This window comes from Lissotriton vulgaris, chromosome 10 (assembly GCF_964263255.1).
Source record: "Lissotriton vulgaris chromosome 10, aLisVul1.2, whole genome shotgun sequence".
Classification (NCBI taxonomy): Eukaryota; Metazoa; Chordata; class Amphibia; order Caudata; family Salamandridae; genus Lissotriton; species Lissotriton vulgaris.
Genome location: NC_141698.1, coordinates 1,157,116,121 through 1,157,135,705, shown reverse-complemented (window position 1 = coordinate 1,157,135,705; position 19,585 = coordinate 1,157,116,121).

Genomic DNA, 19,585 nt, shown 5'->3' with positions numbered 1-19,585 from the left:
CCATCTGGGATGAGTCAGTGGGTGGATCGGTCCTGTTCCTCCACCCCAACTCTTGAGATCTTATTACGGCTCAGGCCGGGCTGTTTCTCTTGTTCGTGCACCTTTGAATTCTCACACTGTAGTTCTCTATATGTCGGTAAGATAATGTGGTGGCAGAGTTGTTAGAACACTTCTCGGGGCATGGGGGCTGGTCATCAATGTTCGTCATGATGACACTTTTTGCTAGTCCCCAAAACTCCTTCTGAGCCTCCATTCCTCCTCCTTCTTGGTAATTTTGAGATTTTTGGGGGGAGACAACCCACTAAATTCCACTTTTAGCCTTGCTTATTGTTGTATTACTGTCATCACTATTATTGTAATGTTGCTTTTTTCAAATGATGACACATGTTGGATAGCAATATTTAGCATTTAAATATGTCTCAATGGTGAGTTTAAAAGTATGTATCCCCTCATTCCTGCATTACAATCCCAAAGTTTTTCCCATACTTATTGTATGGCCACATTTTCTTTATTTATTTCTACTTTGAACAATTGTGGCTATGCACCACTGTCTAGGTCAACACATATACATAGCTATCAACCCACATTGATATACTTCATCAATGTGAAGAGGGCCAGGTTGGTGAGCCGGGCTGCCTACGTTTCATGCAGCTCAGTCCATCAATGTAAAACTGACACTGTCAATCAACATGCTGTCAAACATGTCATACACCGGTGAATAACACAGACCCGAATGCAGCCAGGGTAAGGTATCACAGTGTGCTCAGGATCCCACGCTCAACCCTCTCTTGCCACATAAATGATGTAATAATTAAGGCAAAAAAGTACTGATTCACTTACAAGACAAATTCTCTTCATACATGTGAAACCTGAAAGTGTTGTGCATAGTTCTGTAGTAGAAAGTTACTTATCTCTATATCAGTTTTTCCCAAATAGAACAGGCCTACATTGCCATGCCTATTTGCCACTCTAGGTTCACCATAACTCCTTGCCACACAAAAAGTATTAGCTGTTGGTTGTCAAAAAAATATATAACTATCTGTGTCTTGTGTTAGAATCTCACTACATGTACAAAGCAAATAGCCATGCTAAACTAAGTACACAAATCAAAGGCTGTGCTAATGTCATGTATGCAAGCAGGGACATCAGGTTCAGAAACAAGTTTATTTGGACATTCGTCCATAAAACATTCTAAAAACACACTTGACAATTAAAATCTTCAAAAGAACCCCCTCCTACCTACCCCACCCCCCCCCAACCCATTACATTTCATCTTTAAAATATTGTTTGTCAGAGTTGTCAAAGGTATACATGCATATGTGAGTGTCAAACATGTTGGCACCGTCACAACCTACATAGGGCTGAATGTACACCAGAGAATCTGATCATAAGTTTGTAAGTGTACACATATAGTGAGTGCACATAACATAGAGACGTTAGGAACATTGCAAAATAGTGAGCATAGTAATCTATTGCCTAAACATGACAGTCAACATGTAGAAGTGTCCAATGTCTCAGGACAAGGGCAAAATGTGAATGACACATAGAACGTGAAGATGCATGTGTAAATCAATGGTCAACAGTATCTAACACATATTGCTCAAAATTGTACCAAACGTGTATGAGCTTTCAGGCATGCATAACACACATGGACAGGTATGTCTCAGTGACAATGTGCAAAATCATTTACTGTCGTATTGTTTTACTCTCAGGTGACCAAGGATATGGGATGCAGCCAGGGGTCAAGACCCCATTCACTAATCCATAGAAGGAGGCAGAAGAAAGCTATAACATAGCACTCACCAAGACCAGGATGTAGGAGTAGGATCTGTTTCCTATGGTTATCCCCACGTTTGGCTGATGTTTCACTGTTTTCGACTTAGACTGGCTGGGATCCTGCTATTTAGGACCCTGGTCTATCTGCTTTCTCCCTAAATTGGTTTTGCATGTACTTTAGATACACACCAGATTGGATTCTGGGGTACCCTTATCAGTCCCTAGTATATGGTACACCATGTACCCAGGGCCTAGGTACCCCAGAGGCCTCACAGATCCTTAAGGGGTGTGCGGCAGGGCTGCATTTTGGCCCCCTTACTGTTTACCATCTACATCAATGGCCTGGGCACACACCTGGAGGGGCAGGAAGCCGACGTCCCGCGTGTAGGAGCAACAAGATCCCGGCACTCCTATACGCGGATGATGCCGTGCTGATCGCCCGCACGGGAGTTGGCCTCCAGCGCCTATTGAATGCTTTTGGCACGTTTATGGACCAACTAGATCTTAAAACAAACGTAGCCAAGTCCCACACTATGGTGGTGGGCCTAGAGTGTCGCAGGAAGAGAACTAAAACATTCACTTGTAGGGGGGATTTGGTCACTAGGGTATCCACATTTCCCTATCTAGGCATTTTGTTCGATCAGAAAGGGACCTGGGGACCACAGGTTAGAGCTAAGCGATTGGCCGTCACACGATCATCCTCAGCAATCTTGAGTTTTGCTGGCAGGCTAGGAGCCAGGCCTATGGAAGCCATCTTAAAAATCTATAACAGCAAATCTGTGGCCATTGCTCTATATGGCTCCGCACTGTGGGGATACGCAAATGTGGAGCCAATACAGAGAGCAGAGAACGGATTCATCAGAGCCCTGCTCTCTGTACCTCAGTCCACTCCAACGTATTCCATACATAAAGAAGTTGGCCTTCAGTTTCTCTCAGATAAGTTGAGCCTGGCCCCTCTGATCTTATGGTTAAAAATATGGATGAACGAAGAACTTCCATTAAACCACAAGATCCTGACTGATGTCCTGTCCCTTGATAAATTTAACAAAATCCCTTGGCTGGCCTATCTAGCAAAAGCTTTTTCTGATCTAGGTCGCCCGGAGCTTTTTACTTCTCCGGAGTCCATTAGGATCCAAGATCTTGATTCAGTTAAAAAGTCTTTTATGGGAAGGAAGGAGACGTGCCGTGAAGAGAGTGAACTTTGCAAAGCCGGCAGTGAGGGATCATTGCCTGCTGCTTACTTCACCTTCACTTGCACCATACCTTGGTTATGTTACACTTCCTTTCCACAGGTTTCTTTTAACTAAATTTAGATTTAATTTGCTGCATTATTATTTAGGCTCTTTTAATAACTGGCAGAAACCAGAATCAGCCCCGCCCTGCAGCTGTGACCAGTTCTCAGTGCAAGACACAATGCATTTTGTTATGTTTTGTGGTTTATATTTAGAGCCTAGGAAAAAATTATTGTAGCCAATTCTCAAGGAGGCCGGCTTCACACAGGTGAGACCGGCTTTACTCTATTTACAACTATTACCTAACCCTCACATTACTTATTGCGTTGCTAAATTTCTGGTAGCCGCCTCTAGGGCGAAAGCTGCCTGCCAAGATTAGTTATTAATGTTAAACACATCTTTTTCTTAAAACAGTTTTTTTTTTTTTTTAATAAATCTTAAAATTGTACTAGACTTCTGAATCATGTGTATTATGTATTATGATAAATATTGTATGAAATGTATTTTATTGCTCATTTCTTTGTATGGTTTTTAATAAGTCGAATAAAGATATTTTGACTGACTGACTGACTGGCCTCACAGGGGCTGCAGCATGTATTATGCCACCCCCGGGAGGCATTTCAAAATGACACCCCAGGTCTGCTACTGCAGCCGGTGTAAGGTGGTGCATGCACCCCTTACTTAGATACAGGTTCCCTATATCTATTTTACATCACTACACATATAAACCTATCAGTCACCCCTATGGCAGGCCTTATCAATCCTGAAGGCAGGGTGCTGGGTTTATGTGAGAGGGTGCACCTGCATGAGTAGGGCCCCTCTGCAGCCTTCGGAAACTATTTTCCGGGGTTGTCTGTGTTGCAGCCAACCATATCTACTTAAGTGCAATATAACCTCGCGATACATGCTAACTTTAAAACGGCTGCTTAGAAACATGTTGTGTTTGGTGTCAAACACCTTGGAATTATACCACCCCACCAGTAACTGGCGGGGGAGGTATGATTCCCCCCTCCTAGAGGGACTTATGTAAGTAAGTAAAGTAAGTAAATTTATTGTATATGATTAATTAAAACCTTTACAATTTTGATACAATTAAAAAAATATTCAAACTGGTGTTAAGTAAAAGTACATTTACATTCTATAATGTCCTTATTCTTTTTTTAAAAAAAGCAATATTGCTTTGTCTATGTTCTGAGCCATTCATTGCACTTTATTGTCTATGTTCTGAGCCATTCATTGCACTTTATTGTCTATGTTCTGAGCCATTCATTGCAGTTCAGGCCTTCGGTTTTGTGCCGTTGGTCACCATATTTTCAGTTTTCAGTATTAGGAGGCTCGCCTTCTGTAAGAATCTTGTGGCCCCACAAGCTGTCTGGAGCTGGTGACTGTTCAGTGCTAACATAACAGCGGGCCGACATGATCTGATTTGAAATAAACGAAATATATGCAATAGATAGTAACGTCTCAATTTGGTCAAAGATGGGCAAATGCACAATATATGAGTCAATGTTTCTTCTGATCGGCCACAGAGTCTGCAGAGTGATGTCGCCCATGTTTGCTTCTATGCAGGGATCATCAGCCTGATTCATGTAGCTAAATTGCACTCGCAAAGGGCCAGATTCTCAGAATCTGGCCCTTTGCGAGCGCAATTTTTGCATTTGGTATTCATGATACCAAATGCAAAAATCGCTATTTAAGAATTCGCATATTTGCGTGGAATGGCATTTAAGGAATCTCTAATAGAGATTCCTTAAATGCTATTCATGACACACAACAAAATAGCGATATTGGACTTTTGGGGCCGCTATTTACCGACAGGTCAGACCTGTCAGTAAATAGCAAAAACTCAGAAAAATGCTTTTAAAAGCATTTTTCAAAGTTGCATGTAGCACACACACATGTCCTTTGGACATGTGTGTGCGCAACACCTGTCCAAAAGTGCATTTTAGGGGTGCTACAGGGCGTCCTTTGGACACCCCTGTCACCCTTAAAATCGCTATCTCAGTTGCGAGTAGCAAATTGCTACTCGCAAATCCCCATTCATTCCAATGGGCCTCTTGGCCCATAGGAATGAATGGGGAGTATTTGCGAGTAGCAAATTGCTACTCGCAAATAAAGAACATGTAGGAATCGCTATTTAAGTAGCAATTCCTACATGAATGCCGTTTTGCGTGTCCTCAATAGCGAATCGCTATGATTCGCTATTAGGGACACGCAAAACGGCCCGTACATGAATCAGGCTGCTGGTCTTTTGAAATGTAAGTTCCCAGCCGTATTCTTAGAAGCATTTGTTGGATGGATGCAGTTAAATGGGTGACTAAGTAAGGTTGCGGGGCACATCTCTTGTACGTGGCGAGCACCATCCAGCTGTGTTTTTTCTTTGCTAGTGCGGCTTTATCTGTCAGCCAAGATTTTTGTTTTGCTGCACCGTTGGCTACTTCTTTAAAGGCCGCAAAAGTGTCGTTGGTGTTCCATGCCTCTGGCATGTTGAGGTTTGTCAGTGCTTCTTCAAATGCTGATTTCCATGCATTTGTTGCATTTGTTTGGTTGTTTATTTCGGTCCAACAAAAACCCATCAGCGTGTCCTCTTGTGCTCCTCTTGATTTCCAGCACATTTTTAGTATGGCGGCTTGTCTGACTGGATGCTGATTTAGTAACCCAAATTCAAGGCGTACCTGCGCTTGTGGTGCAAACCTCGGAATCTGAAAGATGTATTTGAACAGCTCTGACTGTTGTAGGTTCAGGAAGTTTGCGTCTTTGCCTCTATATAAATCAGAACCGTACGTAAGGGATGGGAGAAACTTTGCCGCAATCACCTTCAGTAGGTATAAGTTGGATGGACATTTCAGTTTTGTTTTTAGTAAATTTAGAGCAAACCGTAGTTTGTTAGACTGGGCTTTTCTATACTGTTGGTGGTCTTTTAATGTCCACCTTGAGTCAGCGACTCCTCCCAGGTACTTATAAGAGAGGCTTTGCTCTATGGTGTTACCTGCAATATGCCATTTGAATGATTGCCGCCCTGGCCGTGATGTGAAACAGACGATCTTTGTTTTGTTATAATTAAATAGCAACCCATGCGCACTGATGTTTTCGTGCAACCTTATGATGGAACGTTGTAGACCCAAAGGGGTCTGGCTGCAAAGTACGATGTCATCTGCGTATTGTATACTCCTTATTTTATAATGAGCTAGCTTTGGGGGGGTCACTTTTTATCTCCGAGATACACTTATCAAGGTCCGCGGTGAAGATGTTGAAAAGGGTAGGGGCCAATACGCATCCCTGCTTGAGGCTGACGTGGGTGGGGATTTTTGCTGTTGTTCTGTCGCCATTGCCTATTTTTATCTTGACCCAGGTTGATGTGTATAGGTTTATAATGGCCCGTAACAACTTCGATGGTATACCCAAATTGGCCATCTTTTGCCATAGGATCTCCCTTGGTACTGTGTCAAATGCCGCTTTTAAATCGACTAAGCAGGTGTACAGTTTTGTTGACTTTTCCTTTGCTCTGTCGACAAGAAGGTTTAACGCGAGCAGATTACATGACGTGTTAGTTCCAGGCCTGAACCCCGTCTGGGTGATTGGAAGAATATTGTTCGAGCTGACCCAGTCTTCCAATGCTCTCAGGAGATTCGATGCGTATATTTTGGCTTCCACATCAATGAGAGCGATCAGCCTGTAGTTGGATGGATCTGCTCTTACACCTGCTTTGAAGATTGGATGCAAAATGCTCCCTCTCCATGATGGAGGTATGCTTCCTGTTTGAAAGGCATTGTTGTACAATGGGGTAAGATATTCCACCCAGAAGAGTTGGTCGTGTTTGAACAGCCCGTTTGGCAAACCATTTGGGCCCGGCGCCCCTTTTGACCTCAGTTTTTTTAAGACAATTTGTACATGGGATGACGTGATCCAGTTTTCATCAAAGTTTTGATCCTCTTCTAGCTTTTCGTTTTGTTGATTTGATAGATGGTCTGAATTCCATACTTGGAATTTGTTCTTTTGAGTTTGCTCTATGTGCTGGATCCAGTCTTCCTGTAATATGTTTGCATTGAAGACTTGGCCTGCTCCGTTTGCTACTTTGTTGATTTCTGCCCAAAATTTCCTGTTATTGTTAGAATTGCTGGATTCTAATAGTTGTTGCCAAATTTGTGCAAGATGTTTTGACTTTTCTGACCAAACGTCTTTTTTTTGTATTTTTGCCTTAGATTATGGATTTGTTGCTTGGTGCCCTCACACTTTATCTTGTCTTTTCCTAATAGCTTTCTGATTTCTCGGTTTAAAATCCTTTTTTTACACGCTATTGAGCCCAGGGGCGCCTGGAGAACTTTGCTTGGTTTTCTTTTGTGAGTATGAGTTTGATGGCCGAAACTGTCCGATAGGCTTGAGATCATCTTGTCCCAATTGCCCTGGTATTCTAAAGGGCTTATCCCAGTGACTTCTACATGCACTTTTTTCACATGTGTCATAATTTCATCGACGTTCTTTCCATTCCATACCAATCGTTTGAGATTATACAGACTCGGGGATTCAATCAAGTCTTTGCATGCTGGTGCCCTTGTGTGTTGATAGCTGAGCTCAATTGATTGCAGACTGTGATCGCTCTCCAATTTGTGGATTATTCTGTAGGTAACAATTGTTTGTAGTAACTCTAGGTCCACTATGGTGTAGTCTAGAACCGCTTGAGCCTGTTTGGAAATTCTGGTTGGGGATGCTGGCTGGTCTTGCGGAAAACGGCCATTCAAAGGGATCATTCCAATGTCTGGCAACATTAGTGCACACTGCAGGCCGTGCTTATCCTTTTTCCGATGGTTTGTTATCATTGGAGGTATGGTTTTGCCCTTCCGTATGTTTTGTTTGATGTTTTGTGCGTGGTCCTTTTGTAGCAGAAACATGTTCAGATCACCTGACACGACCAGCCCTGCCTGTGGATAAATGGATTGTATAGATTTGATGAGTGCTTTCAGGGTCAGGATTTTCTCCGATTTCCTCTTGGATTCCGGATGTATATAGATGTTGCAGATAATCAATGACCGAGCCTCTTGAGCACCCTGTGGTCCTGGACTATGGTCTGGCGGTAGCTTGATTTTGATGCACTGGATCCATGTTTGACCCATGTCAATGGTAACGTAGGACCAAGGAATGCTGGTGTTCAAATAGATCGATAGACTTACAGTAGCCCTGCCTAAAAGGCCTCTTTTAATGGCGTGTTGTTGAATTTCTTTGAAGCCGTCTATATGATCTGATGTAATTGACCAGGTCTCTTGGAGTAGAATTATGTCAATTTTTTTTAGAAATGCGAATAAATCTGCGTCATTTGTTTTGCCCCCCAATCCGTTTATATTCCAAGAGCATACTTTCAAGTTCGGTTTTCATGCTTTCTCCGTCATGTAAACCGCGGGGCTTGGCGTTGGGGGTAGGATTTTCCGGCTCTAGCTGGATCCTCCTGACTTGATGAATGATGCGTAAGTTGGACCATCCTCCCTTGATACTGTCCGAGCAACCAACTGCCCCCCAAAGTATTCCACAATCTGGTTGTGATCTTTCCTTTGCCAGCAAGGATAACGGGCCCGGGTATCTTTCTAATGCTACTGTGCTGATTTCAATTCCCCATTTTGCGAATTCTTCTCTATGTTGCCAGAATTCTTTGGCTATCATGGGATCCTTCCATGTTGCCACTGTCATTTCTCTCCCATTTGCGTTTGAAATTGGCTTAAATTCGATGCTTTCTATATGGTTTGAGTTCACATGTCCCAGAGTTTCAATCAAATTAGTTAGTTTTAAAATAGCGCTCCGATTGAGGATGTCATGCTTCCCCCTAGAGCTATAGTGCGGAATACTTTTGTGTGTTAATGAGCCTACTGGGTAGGTTGAATCTGTCTCTTCTTTTTGATCCCTGTGCCTGATTTGTTTTTTTTTTTTTTAAATCTTGTCTAAATGGCCCTGATTTTAAGAGATGGGCTGAGCTGCAGGCTCGAAAGCGGGCTGGTGGAGTCTTGAGCACTCTGGGCCTTCTGCGGAGGCACTTTGTTGCTGCTCCATTGCCAAAGTACTTTCTTTTTGCACCTTTACCATTTTTGAAAAGTAGTGCGAGATGCTTTTGAGTTCTGCTTGTGGCTTCTGCACCGGGGAGCAGACCGCCGGTTGCATTTTTGTATAATCTTGTATTGGATTGTGGACTCTTTGGCTGCTGGGGTGTTCAGTTGCGGTAACTGTCTGGGACAGAGATGACGGTGGGGGATCCAGCCAAATTTCCTCTTGCTCTTAACGGTCCTTTTTGCTTGACTCTTTACCCTTCGGTCCTTGCAATGTTGTTACTAGGGTCAAGTTTGTTTTTAAGTTGCTAGCCGTTGGGGGATCTTGGTCCAGGTGCCTGATGGGCTGTGCTGTTACTTTTTTGCCTTGATGCTTGTTTTGTCTGGCTTTCCTCAATCTCTTGCGTTCTCGTTTTGTTAAAGGGTTAGTTTGTTTCAGTTGCCCATTGGTTGGTGGCCCAGGATTGAGTGGGTTGTCAGTACCTTTGTGTTGGGATGTAGTATTTTCGGAAATTGCTATCTGGATGGTAGATGTTTTATTTGTTGGGCTGCCTTCCATGAGGTCCACTCTTGTGTCCTCACTGGTTGATGTTTCGCCGCTAATTATGCTTATGGAGTGTTCGGGAATATTTTCTATACCGTGAATTTCGGTGATTTTATGATACTCCTTTGTTTTGGTTTGTACTTCTGCCAAAATGTCAGTTAAAATGGTCGGTAGACCTTTAAGTTGGTTCATTGTTTCGAAGCACTGGCATTCGTAATACATTGTGTGCGGGTCTCTCTGTACCCGTTCTATGAGGGAGTTTAGCTCTAGTATCTTTCTGTCTATACCCACCCCATGGGATGCCAGAATTTGCAGAAGATCTATCTGTAACTCCAATTTTTCAGAGTGTTGAAGTAGTGCTGAGGAGATGGTTTCCATGATACTTATAAATGGCGGCCACAATGGAGCCTGTGCTGGTAGAAGATTGGCGGTTTGATGGCGGCTTGTTTGGGGACTAGACCCGGCTTTATCCCCTAGTTTGATCTGAACTGAAACTCGTGGGTCTCCTCCCTGACCTGTTCCAGGAGTGGGTGTTTGATTGTCCCTTTTTTTCTTGGCATCAGGGCCTTTTGGAGAGGTTATTTTGATTGGTGAAGAAATGGTGCAATGGAGTGGAAATAGCCCCGACGGGCCATTCGAAGGTTGAATGTTTGCCACATGGTGGATTGATGAACTGCCTACGCTTGAGCTGTCGAGTGTTTCCTGTGTTTCTGAACCTGGAGGTCATTTTGGTGTTGTGTCATCCTTTAGTGTGTCCTCTGTGCTTGGTATTCCTTCAGGATATATGTGAGCGTTGGCTTTCATCTGTTCACCTTGTTGCCATTCTACGATTACTTTATCTGTAGAGTCCTTGTTGTCCATTCTTAGGGCTGGTGGATTGTCAGCCACATAGTCAACCAAATAGTCGGATGCCACGGAGCCAAAGTATGAGCCCAGACTTAAAGATCCACGCATCTCTGGCGCGTTTGGTGTTTTTGCGCCCGGAACCTCCGAGCGTTCAGCGCCGGACTCTTTATAGGCGTTACCGTTGTTTGCTACTTCCCTTGTATTTATTTGCGCTTTCACTGTTAATTTATTGAGCATTTTTAAGAGATTTTTCCCTGGACTTTGACTGATCTCTCGTGAGGTGTTGCTCTGAGGCTGCAAAGCTTCCGATAACGAGCCCACTGACTGGGACATTCTTTTGATGCTGATGACAGTCTGTAATTTATGTGCTTGCAGCGCTGGAGGCGCCGATGATATGGGTAAGATTAGAAAGTCTGTGATCTTGGAGTTTTTAAGACCTAAAATTGGCTGTGGCGTCTTAAAGGTGGGGGCCCTGACAATTATTGTCTTGCACGTCTGCTAGGTCTTCGTCGGAGGTATCGTTTATTCCTTCGCTCGTATTTCTGCAATGTTGTTGGTTTCTTATTTTCCGGTTGATTGTGGGGTCTGTTCTGACTCTCCCGGATCTCATACTGGGGAGGGAGTGCAGATATTTGATGAGCCTGCACCCTGCCCTTTTCTCCCTTCGGCCTCGCAGCCCCCCTGCGCACCACGTTGCATTTACTGTAGCGTGCGGGTCTCAAATGGAGGTGGTAGATTTTGTTATAAGTTTATAGGAAGCCAATGGGCTGAAGGGTTGCAGGGTGTATGAGATATGGGCGCTCTTTTTGGCTCATGTTACTACCGTAGCCCCTGTTGCTCTCACTGTATGGAGTGTGGCTTGGGAGACCACGATGCGATTCTCCTATGGTCTTTTCGCAGTCACCGTCACTTGAAACGCTTTTGGGGGTCTTATGGGGGAGGGGTACCTCTAGACCCTTATGACCCTTATGGCCCCTTGCTCCCCTGGTTTTGAGCCCCCAGCGCGATGGTGCTCTGCTCTCCAAGTTGCTCGGCAGCTCTTTATCCTTTTGCCCGAGAGCCCTGCAGAGCTGATGGCTCCTGGGCTCTTCCTGCCGCCTGCTGCTGAAACCGCTGAGACTCTGAGACTCGCACGGTTCTCCTCCGTACCATGCTGGTTTAACTCAGCGGGGCTCAGCTTCGGTTCTGTAATGCCGGCCGCCCAGCTTGCTCACTTGTTTACTCGGCCCTGATGTTTGCCCCCCCCACCCCGGTAGCGCGCTGCTTTTTTGTGATGCACCTGGGGAAAAGGAGCGGCGAAAGCGGGCTTGCAGGCTGCGGGCTGCGGGCACAAGCAGCGGTTTACTGAGGTGGGGAGCAGGGGAACAACATCAACCTGCTCAGCCCCGTCCTGAGCGCCACCGCCTCCGCCTCCGCTCGGCACCGATTCTTGCACGCGCCAACTCTCCGCTCGCTTCGCAGCAGCTGCAGCTCCTCCGCTCCTGCTCCGAGTCGCCTGTCTGCCGACTGCTAAGGTTGCTCAACCCAGAAACTGAAGGGACTTATGTGAAACACTGGTATACCCGGTACCAGCTTTCTCAACCTGGACATCGCAAAATGGATGCTGCCAGCCACAGACACGAGTCTGCCCTCCTACTGCTGATCCAAGCTCGAGAAGGGAAGGCCTGACAACAGGTTTCCTGTCACAGGGAAGTGTGACCACCTCCCAGGCAGGCTTTAGTGTATTGGGGCTGTGTGGGCGCACTCTTAGAGTGCCAGAAAGTCTGCACTGGGGTTACATTTGGTGTCCCCGTGCTCTGAGGGCTGGTACTTCGTAATTCAGCTCGAGGTCCCTTTGCTATCCCTGGTCCGTTGGCCTGTGGGTCCTGGCGAGGGTCACTTTGATTTTCCTTGGGCTTCTCTGGTTGCTCCTGATGTGCCTTAACTCCTGATAGCTTGGAGAGTCTCCTGGACCTTGCTGGTCTTCACCATAACCTGTTTACTCGGCCCACATGGGTTGCCTTTGCCAAGGCTTGTTGAGTTCGATCCAGACACTGACCCCTCAACACTCCACATCCTTCATAGGAGAGGTCACCTCTAGACTTTGGTTGTCATTGACATCTCCTGGTCCCCGTGGTTGTCAAGTATCCTATCTTCGCACCTGAAGCACTCAACATTGAGGGCATTGTGTTCTGCACTGGCTGCCGTTAGGAATGTCCAAGGTGAGCCTGGTGAGTGAGTTCTGTACAACTGTCATTTAGGAATGTTTAAGGTGAGCCAGGCGAGTGTGTTCTGCACTGACTGCTGTCTAGGAATGTCCACGGTGAGCCTGGCGAGTGCCTTCTGCACTGACTGCCATTTAGGAATGTCCAAGGTGAGACTGGTGTGAGAAGTTAGCCTGGCATATGATGTCCACTATTCTAGTAGGCACCTTGCACCAGTCTAAATGACCCTTATTGATGTTGGTTGTACAGCCACCCTTATAGACACGCTATCCTAGTGGTAGCATGGACCAGCAGTCTTAGGCAAAAACCTCAGAGAGCATGTGAAGCCAGCTGTTTTACCATATATAATCCCTTGAATACCAGATGAGAGGACACCACACAAGGTATATATCAAATATATATGTATTTATTCTAACACAACCCCTCTGGAATCAGAAATCGAAGTACATTACAAGTTACTCAATTAGCATACTATAAGTTGCACAAAATACCGTTCTGCCCTACGGGCCTCACAAACCATATACTAAGTAAGTGGTATAAGGACCACTTCAGGAATAGTGAATAGGCCTAGGGCCTAGGGAATCGCTGGGGCTACACTAGACGACCAAAGGTTAGGAAGTAGGATACCCACGGGAGACGTTTGCAGTGTGGGAACACAGCTGCCAGTTGCCATAAAGTTATAATGGGAACGTAAAAGTTACAAAGTAGTTGATTCAGGACACTTCCGGATTGACTACGGTAAAACCCTTTTAAACTAGGACACTTGGATAGTCAACCGCCACGGGAGCACCAGAGTACTCAAGTTACCTCACCCAGGGAAGCCAGGTGCATAGGTGTCTTTTTGTGTCGGGTTTTGTCGCTGTTTCCTATGGAGAGCTGCAAAGAAGTGCTGCAGGCGTCAAGAAGAAAAGTGGATCCACGGACGGATCGAAGATGTGAAGAACCTGAAAGCAGAGGGGACAGAGTCTGGGTCACTAGCCAGTGATCAGGAAGGAACCAGGAAGGAACCAGGCAATGTTGGGTGATTTCAGGTGAAGAGGTGAAGCTTGTCTCTGCAGCCACGAGGACCAGGAGGTCTCGACAACGACCAGGAGCTGGATCCGAGCTGTCCCACGAAGGATCTTATTGACTGCGGGGTCGGTATCTGGATTGGACCCAACAAGCCTTGGCAAACGCAATCCACGCAGGAAGTGCAGATGGTAAAAAACCTTCACAACGCGGTCAAAACACAGCGGTGCCATTAAGACGCGTCTTTTACAACGCAAGTCGTTACCACAACTTGCGCTGGATGGTGCTCTAGACTAAGGAATAGTAGATTTACTATTCCAACACCTTCCCTACTGTACGTAGGCTGGAGTTGGAATAGTAAATCTTACTATTCCTAAGTCCAGCACCCTACCGCGTAAGTCGTGGTAACGACTTGCGTTGTAAAAGATGCGTTAAGATGTACCGCGATCATTTTAATCGAGTTGTAACATCATACATCCATACAGATTGGCTTTGAGTCAGACCAGTAAGGTCTGGGGAGCTTCTCCTTTGCATGGAAGCTGGAGCAAGCCTGGAGTAACCAGGCCAGTGGTGTCAATTCAAAAGTTCGTCTTCAGAGGGCTCACTAGCCAGCGGGCTAGCAACCGGGAAGACGCGTCAAGCTGAAATGCAGGAGCAGGCCCCACGCGGCACTCGTGGAGTCTGGAGGGATGAGCTTTGGAGCAAATGGCACTTGGGTCTGGGGCTTCTCAAACCCCAATGCACAACTTCGAGGGTACCTCAGGAGTTGCACGGTTAGCAAAATGCAGGATGTCCAGGGTGTCCGGTCCCACGTCTCTCGTGTCCACCACAGGTCTCATCTTTGCTGGGGATGTGGATCAGAGACAGAGAAGTCTGGAAGTCCAGGCCTAAGTAGCTGAGTCTTCGGGTTCCAGCAGGAGCATCGACAAAGCAAACCGGCAAGTTACTGGTGGTGCCTGTTTGCAGAAATCTCCCTTGTGGTCACTCCTTGACCACAAGGTAGATTTCTTCAGTCTTCTAGTCAATGTAGAACGTCGAAGATCCAAGGGTTTCATTTCAGAGTTTCGTTCCAGGATAATCTAAAATCTCAAGACACAGCTTCTATCTTTATACTGATTTTAGGGGCTGGATTACCTGCTAGGTCCCTCATATGGGTGGACCTGAGAAGGGGGTGGTTACACCCCTTTCCCTTTGTCCAGTTTTGAATTAGAGCGGGCTGGCGTGCCCCAGCAACTGGTTTGAACCGGGCTATGCATGGAGCACCTTGTGTACCCCAGGCAGTGTTTGGAAAAGCATCTTTCCATTCAACCCACCCTGCCCCAATACACTTAAGCCTGTCTGGGGAGGTGCTGGCACCTCCCTCGACAGGAAACCTACTGTCCAGGCCTCCCTCGCTGGAGTTTCCCCCAGCTGCAGGAGGTCAGACTCGTGTCTGTGGCAGCAGCATCCATTTTGTGATGCTGAGGCTCTGTTTAACTTTAACCGGAGTTAGCAGTAACTATATGTCTTCTCCCTCTAGAAGGGTGGAATGCTACCCCCACCGCCAGGACTGGTGAGGGGAGGGTAGTATTCCAAAGTGTGTGACACCTTACACAACATGTTTCGATAAAGCCAAACCAAAGTTAGCATTAACCGCAAGGATTATAATGCACTTAAGAGTATATGGTATGGCTATATCATAGAACTGCTAGGAGGGTATAACTATCGCACACCTGATTCAATGAAATTTGAAATGTTCAATATGTTCAGTTGGTGCTATTTGGTAATCCTTTCAGGGCTGGAGGACCAAATTTCAACATACTATTGCGCTATCCCAAACGTGGGTAGCGTCACCAAATGCACTCAGTGAGTGCATTTGGAAACGCTACCCACATTTGGGATAGCGCAATACTATGTTGAAATATGGCTATATCATAGAACAGCTATAATGAGATGGTTCTGAAAGCTGTAGAGGGGCTCAGCTCATGCTAGGGCACCCTCTCACATAAAACCAAGCACTCTGCCTCCAGGATTGTTAAGGCCTGCCATAGGAGTGACTTATAGGTCTCTGTGTGTCTATATATAAGGTAGATATAGGTATACTATATCTAAGTAAGGGGTGATTACACCACCTTACCCCAGCTGAGTGATCAGCCAGTTGTGTCAGTTTGGAGGGCCAGCCAGGGGTGGCATAATAAATGCTTCAGCCCCTAGTAGGCCTTGGATGCACCTATGCTCTGGGTACCTAGAGGTCACTATACAGGGGCTCACATAGGTGACCCAGTTATCAATCTGGTATGTGCCTAAATTACATGGTATCAATTTAGAGAGAGACCAGCTGGGCTGTGGGTCTGATTGGCATGCCCAAAGCCACACTAAAGTTGAAAAACCAGATAATCACAGCAAATAGTGGGGGTGACCATAGGAAGCAGACCCTACTCTCCAACACCCTCCCCCCCCAACGTAGGGACATTAAACTAACCTTGACCAGTTGAGTCTTCATGTTCTAAGTGGAAATATCTGGAGAGTCCATCTGCATTTGCATTGTCAGTCCCAGGTCTTTGTTCCACTGTAAAGTCCATCCCCTGTAGGAAAATTTGCCACCTGAGCAGTTTGGGATTTTGACCCTTCATCTGATTAAGCCATAGGAGGGGCTTATGGTCTGTCTGAATCTTGAAGTGAGTACCAAACAAGTATGGCCTCAGCTTCTTCAGGGCCCAAACCACAGCAAAGGCCTCCCTCTCAATAGCTGACCAACGTTTCTCTCTAGGGGTCAGCCTTCTGCTTATAAAAGCAATGGGCTGGTCTTGACCATCTTTATTCAATTGTGAAAGAACAAGCTCCCACACCCAACTCAGAAGCATCTGTTTGGACTATCAACTCTTTGGAGTAATCTGGGCTTTTCAGAATAGGTGCAGTGCACATGGCCTGCTTCAGGTCATCAAATGCCTTTTTTTGGTATTTTCTTGGACGTGAGGTCATTAAGAGGAGTCACAATGGACCCAAAGTTCTTAACAAACTTCCTATAGTAACCAGACAGGCCCAAGAAAGCTCTTAGCTGTGTCTGGTTGGTTGGAGGAGTCCAGTCCTTTATGGTCTTGAAGGATCTTGCCCTCCACTGGTTGAACCTGACCTTCACCTACAAGGTGTCCCAGGTACACAACCTTGCTCTGCCCTATCTGGCACTTGGTGGCCTTGATAGTGAGGCCTGCTTTTTGCAGGGCCTCCAAAACATTTTTCAGGTGGATCAGGTGATCCTCCCAGGTGGAGCTAAAGACAGCAATATCATCTAGATAAGCTGCACAGTAGTCATCCAGGCCTGTGAGGAATTGGTTCACCAACCTTTAAAATGTAGCAGGTGCATTGTTCAGACCAAAGGGCATTACCACAAATTGATAATGACCTCCTGGGGTTGAAAATGCTGTTTTAGCTTTTGCATCATCAGCTAGTCTGATCTGCCAGTAGCCAGCTGTCAGGTAAAATGTGCTCAAAAACTTGGCAGAAGCCAATCTGTCAATAAGCTCATCTGCCCTGGGATTGGGTGGGCATCTGTCCTAGTGACTGCATAGAGACCTCTGTAGTCCACACAAAACCTCATCTCTCTCTTACCATCTTGTTTGTGAGGTTTTGGCACAAGGACTACTGGACTGGCACAAGGGCTCTCTGGGGGCTCAATAACTCCCAACTCCAACATCTTTTTGGACCTCTGTTATGATACAGTCCACAACATGATCAGGTTGCCTGTATATTTTACTCTTCACAGGCAGACTGTCACCGGTGTCCACCTCGTGGGTGCACCAGTTTTTCTGACTTGGATTCAAAGAAAACATATGTCTGTAGGACTGTAGAACTTGTCTGCAGTCCTGTTGCTGTTGCTGTTGGTCAGTGAGGCTGCCTGCCACACCATCAACTGAGCTATCATCAGGGTTTTGAGAAAGCAGGTCTGGGAGAGGGTCACTCTCTTCCTCCTGTCCTTCATCAGTAGCCATGAGCAAGCCCATGTCTGCCCTGTCAACATATGGTTTCAGTCTGTTGACATGAAGCACCCTGTGGGGGCTCCTGGGATTTCCAAGATCAACCAGATAGGTGACCTCTCCCTTCTGCTCAACAATAGTGTGGGGTACAGACCATTTGTGTTGGAGAGTTGCTGGGGCCAGTGCTCCAACACCCACACTTTCTGCCCTGGCTGGTAAACAATCAGCACAACCTTTTGGTCAAGCCAAGCTTTTTGGAGTTCTTGGCTGGTGTCAAGGTTTTTGGATGCCTTCTTCATGTACTCGGCCATCCTTGTGCCGGAGACCAAGTACATAGTCCACTGTGTCTTGCTTTGGAGCTTTGAGAGGTAACTCCATTCCTTCCTTCACAAGACATAGGGGACCTCTTACAGGGCGCCCAAACAGAAGCTCAAAAGGGCTGTAGCCAACCCCCTTCTGTGGAACCTCTCTGTAAGCAAACAGAAGGCAGGGCAGGAGGATGTCCCATCTTCCCCTAAGCTTTTCAGGTGGTAAACAGTCAAAATATTGAGTACAAAATATCGAATGGACAGAATATAGACATCAAAAATATCGTTTTTAAGGTAAGTAATGTAATATCGAATGTTAAAAATATAGAAAGTTAAAATATCGAAGTATATAATATAGGTTATTAAAATTATCGAATTTTTAATAATATCTAATTTTTATAGTGTTTTTTATGTTATTATATTTGTGAAAAGTGTGTATTTATGATATAATTATTCTTAATTAATGAATTTTGTTTTTTTAATTTTTGCGTAATTTAATTCTGTAGCGGGTTGTGGGTTTATAGGGGAACAGGGTGGGAAGTAATTTAATTATAATTAATTAAATATGTAAATGTATTTATTGGTATTAATTATTAATTAATTGTTAATTAATTTATATTTGGTAATCAATTAAATTTTAATTGGCAAATAATTTTAATTAATTGTTTAATTGCTAATTATGTTAATTTTACTCATTTATTTTCTGTAGCGGGTTGTGGGTTTATAGGGGAATTGGGTGGGAAGTCATTTAATTATAATTAATTTAATATGTAAAATTATTTATTGGTATTTATTTAGAATAAATTGTTAATTACGTTTTTATGGGTAGTTAATTAACTTTTAATTGCCAATTAATTTAATTTAATTGATTAATTGCTAATTATGTTAATTTTACTAATATATTTTCTGTAGCAGGTTGTGGGTTTATAGGGGAATAGTGTGGGAAGTAATTTATTTATAATTAATTAAATAATAAAATGTATTTATTTGTATTTAATTTGAATTAGTTGTTAATTAATTTTTAATTGTTAAATAATTATTTGATCATTTGTAATTAATTTGAATTATTAGGTAACTAATTGTAATAATTAATGTTAATTAGTAATTTTAATAGATTAATCATTATATTATATTAAATTGGTAATTACTTTTAATTCTTTTTTTATAGATATTAATTTATATTTTTTTAATTAATATATGAAGTATTTACTTTCCCTACTGTTGCACTCTCTGGAGTGGGAATAGTAATTTTAACCCCTACGCTATCCAATGCTTTCCCTACTGTTGCACTCTTTGGAGTGGGAATAGTAATTATGACCCCTACGCTATCCCAAGCTTTCCCTACTGTTGCACTCTTTGGAGTGGGAATAGTAATTTTTACCCCTACGCTATCCAACGCTTTCCCTACTGTTGCACTCACTGGAGTGGGAATAGTAATTTTAACCCCTACGCTATCCAAAGCTTTCCCTACTGTTGCACTATTTGGAGTGGGAATAATAATTTTTACCCCTATGCTATCCAACGCTTTCCCTACTGTTGCACTATTTGGAGTTGGAATAGTAATTTTTACCCCTACGCTATCCAACGCTTTCCCTACTGTTGCACCCACTGGAGTGAGAATAATAAGTTTAACCCCTACGCTATCCAACGCTTTCCCTACTGTTGCACTCTTTGGAGTGGGAATA